At 45.4% G+C, this 6,351-nt stretch overlaps 1 pseudogene; it reads right to left on the bottom strand.

Annotated features, from left to right (window-relative positions):
- Window positions 1-1,575: 1,575 nt before the first annotated feature.
- Window positions 1,576-2,600, bottom strand: LOC142853987 (AKT-interacting protein pseudogene; annotated as a pseudogene).
- Window positions 2,601-6,351: the final 3,751 nt, after the last annotated feature.

Consider the following 6,351-nt stretch of genomic DNA (forward strand, 5'->3'; position numbering starts at 1 on the left):
GGAAGCTGGGATCCTGCTGCAAATGGCGGTGCCATCTGAGATAGCTTCTAGCTTTCAGGACCAGGAGGTACACAAACGTCCCACCTTAACACACCACGTAAGGAGACAGATGCGGCTCAACTAGTAAATTGGTGGTCTAGCATGGGCAAAGCCCTGGGTCCATTCCCAGCACTTAGAACCTAGACAGGGTGGCACTTTCCTTCAAAGCCCTTGGGAGGTAGGGGCAGGAGGATTAGAATCCAAAGTCATCTTCAGCTACAGGAGATACTGCCTCAAAAACAAACAGACAGACAGACAGACAAGCCCACCCAATCTGGTGTTCTGTTGTAGAAGAAGAAAGTACAAAGACAGAAATTATTCTGTCAATTTTGGAAGAAAATTTAAATACAGAAAAGTAGGAAACTTTCATAAAGAAAAAAAAGACATTCACTCTTAGTTCCGTTACCTAGAATTGGCTGTAATGTGTTTTTATTTCTTTTGGGCAGTGTTTGTTCGCACATATTAAGTCAGAGGTTGAAAGCATGTTCGTGTGGTGTGGAAGCATGAAGATTTCAACTCGTATTTTATCTAAAGAAATTTTACAAATTATCAAGGACTCTTTGAGAATGTGTTTGCCTGCCTTAGTATGCCCAGTTTTGGATATGTCGCAGTTTGCTTCATAGCTTTGTTATTGTTGAACTTTCGGCTTTTTAAAAATAAAAATTTTGAATTGCATTGTGGTTTGTGTGTGTGTGTGTGCTTGTGTGTGTACACACACGCATGTGCACCCGCCAGGAAAGAGAGTGGGTCCCAGGGACTAAACTCAGGCCAGCAATCAGGCATGGCAAGCAGCTTCACCTGCTCAGCCATCTCTGCGCTCCTTTTTATTTTCTTCACTTCCCCTGGTTGACATCACATGACCATTTCTTTTTTTATTTTGTGTATGTAGAAGTTTTGCCTGCATGTCTGTCAGTGCCCCAGACGTCAGAAGAGGGCATCAAATCTGGAATTACAGGTGGTGGTGAGTCACCTTGTGGGTGCTGGGAATTGAACTCAGGTCCTCTAGAAGAGCACCAAGTGCTCTTTAACCACCGAGCTATCTCTCCAGGCTCCAAATGAACGCTTGAATTCACAAATTGTCAGCATTTCAGATTTTCCTAATGCTTCTGAGACAGACTTGTACAGCAGGTCAGCAGGCTGAAGCCGGAAAGCCAGCCGGTCCTTCTACTCAAAAGTGCTGCCCTCTGGATCTCTCTCTACACCTTCTTCGTGGCCTAAAGTATGTACGGCGGAAACCACCAACTTCCACCTACCACCTAGTGTTCATTCTCTCCGCTGTTAAAGTAAACACAACTTACCGCTAACATATTCAGAAAGATACTTAAGCCTCAAGGTCCCCAATAATTTGGAGTACTGAACTTGATTCACCCTGACACTTCTGTCAGAAGTAACACGTTACTTAATGAGAGGTCTCCACACCCTGCTGTTAGAACCTACACATACACAACGCCTGATAGCCAGTCACTGTTCACGTGGTTTGCTCTTCAGGCCGTCCTTCGCCATTAGTCAGCTCTAACTAGGCCGGAGTCCAGCAGGAAAGTGGACGGTGCGCCAGGTCCACCGTCTCTTAGGTTGCTACTGTTTTCTCTTCTTTGCTGAAAGGTTGTACTGAGCCAGGCTTTAGCCATGACAGGCCAGCAACATGAACCCTTTTATCATGCTCTTCCTCAGGCTGTTCTGAGTCAGCCTCTTCTCTCTGACCTCATCATGTACAGGAGGGTTCCATGGAAAATGCTAATTGTGTAGGGGTCGTCTATTTTCTGTTGGTTAAACAAACAAGGAGTACCTACCTTAACACTGTCAACCACTTTACCTTTAAAAAGCCGGATGTCTTTCTCATACAGTACCACAGCCTCAGGGTTTAGGGGACTTGTCTTGTCGATCCTGTAGAAGACTCTCCTTGCGTACCTTACGACCTGCCATGTGTGATTATGGGTCCGCCTCCACTTTGCGCATGCTCTCTTCACACCCAGTTCACCTGAGGCAGAATCAGCTAGCAGGTGAAAGATGGGAATATCAAACAGCAGGCATGGACAGTCGCCATCTGGATAGTTATCAGGAATACACACGGTAAACTTGAATACACCATCCCGATACAGTCCGTGTCGTATGAGTGTTACTCCAAACCACACTAATGCAGAGCGGTACGATGCCTGTACCTAGACACCCGCTAGCTTCTGCTTCACCGCCAACGTAAATTCTGCAAGAAGCGAATATTCCAGGTGGAAGGGTCCGTAAGAAGCATGAGTGCCATTTCTTGACTGCGCTGCTGGGGCTGGAGATGTAGGCTTCGTTATGGGCAGAGCGTTTTTTGGGGGGAACAGATGGCAGCTGCTTTTTTTGGTGCAGTTCGTGGAGGACTGGTTTTCACATCCGCTGCTAATGTCTTCTCTTCACCTTCAGCTCGTCTGCGCACAGAGTTTGCAGACATGCTCCACAAAGGGTTCGTAACGTGTACTCCAAACAAGGAACTTCAATGCTGTGTCATCAAACGCTCTGTCCTCAGCATTCACGCTGGACGCCCTCCATGTGCAGCTCACGCCACCACTACTCGACCGCATCTCCGGCTGCTGGGCATCTCTCCCACAGAGCCCCTCCCTCAGATTTCACAAATAATTTTCATAGTTTTTTTTTTAATTTTGGGGGACCATATATAAGTTCTTGTTTTCTATCCAATCAAATCCATACATTTCCTTCATGTTTTATTACCTTACCGTTATAATTTGACTATCACATCACACCTCATGACTTTATGTCATGTATTTATTACCTTATTGTCATAATTTGACTATCGCATCTCATAACTATACATTTCTTTAATATAATTATTTTAAATAAATGTGTGTGTTAGTGATCTAGTTCAGGGCTAAACGCATGCTAGCCTCGTTCCTATTCTACCTTTTTAATATTTAAAATTCAAATTTAGTTAGAATTTGTTTTGCCACATGGCAAGGATTGTGAATCAATTAAAATTATAAATCTATTTCTCAATATCGTTTATTAATTTTACCCTATCTGTGAGAGGTTATGTGTGTGTGTGTATGGTGTGAGTGTATGTATATGCATGTATGCATAATATGTATTTGTGCGTTATGTGTACATGTATGATGTGTGTATGTGTGTGTTGTGTGCATGTATGATGTGCGTATTGTATAGTGTATGTATATGTATGATCTGTATATGTGTATTGTGTGCATGTCTGATGTATGTATTGTATAGTTTTGTCGATTGTCTTGGGCGGGCCACTTAGTCTAGGGTTAGTAGCCCGCCGGGCAGTTCAGTTATTCCAGGGTCACGGAGAGGCACTACCTGGAAGATATGGGCTAGGAGACAGGAAGAAGGCCATGCAAAGTTTGTCAAAGCCTCCGTTTATTACAGATGGGGTATAGCTTTATATAGAGTAAAGAGTTGGGGGATGGGCACAGGGTTCTGGGCTCTTGCCGCGTGGTTCACGTTGGTCACATGGTCCGAGTTGGTCACGTAGGCAGGAGGTTATCTTCGGTCAAGTCACAGTAGGCCAAGAAGTCACAACTAGGAGATGATACACCTAGTTCTCGAGATAGTTTGGAATGTGGGATGGGTTCCGCTAACAGATAGCTCTCATTAACAGCCAATTTGGGTGTGGGGTAGGCTCTGTCAATAGAACCATTCTTAACACAATTAGGGGTGTGGGGTTCTCTGCAGACTCCCCAGGGTGATGGTTCCTGTAATGATTTTAGGAGGAAATTGGCTCCTGACATAGTTTGTGCATATATGAGGTGTATGTGTGTATTGTATGTATTATGATGTGTGCATAATGTGTGTATGTATTATCTGTGTATGTGTGTGCATGGGCATGTGTGTGTTATGGTGTTGCATGTATGGAGACCAGAGGACAGACTCAGGCGTTTGTCTTTGCCCTTTACCTTGTTTGTGACAGTCTCTTGCTCACCTCTGCCATGCACCAGGTCATTTGGCCTAGGGGCTTCTGGGAAGTATCCTGTCTCTATGTCCTGGCTATAGGCCCACTGATATTACAGCGCATCCAGCTTACACAGGCTCTGGGGATTCAAACCCTGGTCTGCACATTTGCACGGCAAGTATTTCCCCAGTCACAGTCCATAGCTTTAAGAAGCCCTTCAGACAGTTGGGGTTATAAAGAAATGATAATGAACTAAACTCCAAAAAGTGGGTGAGGGTCAGGATCGCTTCCCTCTTGGAAGATCAGTGAAGGAAAAATGAATGCTGCAGGGAAGGAGGAGGTGGCCAACACTTTTGTTTGTTTTATGTTGAGACATATGTGCTGTATATGGTCGGAAATACTTTATAGACCAGGCTGACCTCTAACCCACAGAGATCTGCCTGCTTCTGCCTCCCAAGTCCTGGGACTAAAGGTGTGTGCCACCACAACTGTTGACAGCCATTTTAATGCAGTGTGTAGCCCCACGTGGCTAGACAGAGTGTAGCTCCATGTGGCTAGACAGGGTTGTAGCTCCACATGGCTAGACAGTACCCAGAGCAGACCCCGCAAGGTGAATTCATGTGATCCACTAACTACAGATGACTAAAGCCAGGTGTTGCTGATCTCTGCAGGGCTGTGCTACATCGAAAAGAGGGATATTTCGCTGGAGCTGTTTACCGTTTGCTTCAGTCTCAACTATTTTACAGACAGAATCTGATATCCACAGTCAGTGGTGAGGAGACAGAGAAATAACAGATGATGACCTCAGCCAAGAGAGGAAGCCATTCACAAGACAGAAGAAGGCCCAGATGTTGGAATTAACAGACAGATTTGAACCCAGTTATGAAACATATGTTAAAGGATTCAACAGCAAATAGAGATAACACACATGAATACATCTCAGGTATTTTAACCGAGATATGGAAGCTATAACAAACCAGAGCTACAGCTTCCTCAGAACTGTGGTCAGGACAGTTAAAATCAGGACGCGCTTTGAACCAAAAGAAAGGGATTGTGGAGCAAGAAGTTATAAATTCTTCCTTCTGTCTCTCTATGGTATCTGTTTGGGTTTTTTTTCCCTCCTTTTACAAATGTCTCTTTCGTTTCCTTGGTTCATCTGTCTCTTGAAGTATGTATGATTAAATTTATAATAGCTTTAAAAATATTAATGGCGTGAACGGATGTGGCGGCACACACTTGGAGACAGAGGCATAGGGTTGAGAGTTTAAGCTTAACTGGACCCATGGCCTCTGCTTCGGTTCCTGCCTTGAGTTCCTGTGCTGACACCCCTTCATCATGGATCATAAACTGTGAGGTGGAATAAACCTTCTCCCAGCCAAGTTGCTTTCGGTCATGGTGTTTCGTCACAGCAATAGAAAGCAAACCAAGGCGGTGGGTGAGTCTTTGTGGGTAGCAAGAAGAGAGGAGCGTATGAAAACTTCCTGGCGGGGCGGGGGAGGGAATGGGAATATTTCAGATTTTGGTTTGCATGTTCACTGCGGTCAAAATTTATGGAGCAAAACAGAAAAGGCCCAAGCCCACCCTGCTCCTTCTCTGCTTGGCCCCTCTGTGGGAATACTCCTTTTCATCCATCAGTCTCGGTGCCCAGAGTTGTCACGGTGACTTTAGTTGCTGCTGTGGTAGATAACTCTCTCTCTCTCTTTTTAAATGGTGTACGCATGTATGTGTGTATCTATGTGCATGTGTATGATGTGTGTGTTCATTCTTTTGTTTGTATGTAGGTGGGCATGTGCCACCATACATGTGTGGAGGTCAGAGGACTTGAATGTTGGGCCTCATCTTCTACCGTGTCTAAGGGGGGGGGGTCTCGTGTTCCTGGCTGTAGGTCAGGCTAGCTGGCTGGAAAGCTTCTGGGACAGTGATTCTCAACCTTCCTAGTGCTGCGACCTTTTAATGCAGTTCCTCATGTCGTGGCGACCCCCAACCATGAAATTATTTTCATTGCTACGTCATAACTGTAGTTTTACTACTGTTATGAGTCGTAATGTCAATATCTGATGCACTACCCATGTAGGAGTCACCACTTACAGGCTAAGACCCGCTGTTCTAGGGGTTTTCCCTGCCTCCATCTCCTGTCTTGCCCTACGCACTCTGGGGTTACAGATGCTTGGGCTATTATACTCAGCTGTAAGCAATGAATCACAGACCTGGGGATCTGACACCATGTTCTCATGCCTGTCTGGAAACACTGTACCCCTGGCCCTGTGCTTTGGATCTTAACTTCCACCCCGCCTCCCCAAAGTCCATGTGTCCAAGGTCTGTGACCCTGATGGGAACTGGGGAAATCAAGAGATGGGACCTCATGGGAAGAGCTTAGGCCACTGGGGAAGCCCCTTTGAAAGGGCTACACA

This window comes from Microtus pennsylvanicus, chromosome 7, assembly GCF_037038515.1.
Source record: "Microtus pennsylvanicus isolate mMicPen1 chromosome 7, mMicPen1.hap1, whole genome shotgun sequence".
NCBI lineage: Eukaryota > Metazoa > Chordata > Mammalia > Rodentia > Cricetidae > Microtus > Microtus pennsylvanicus.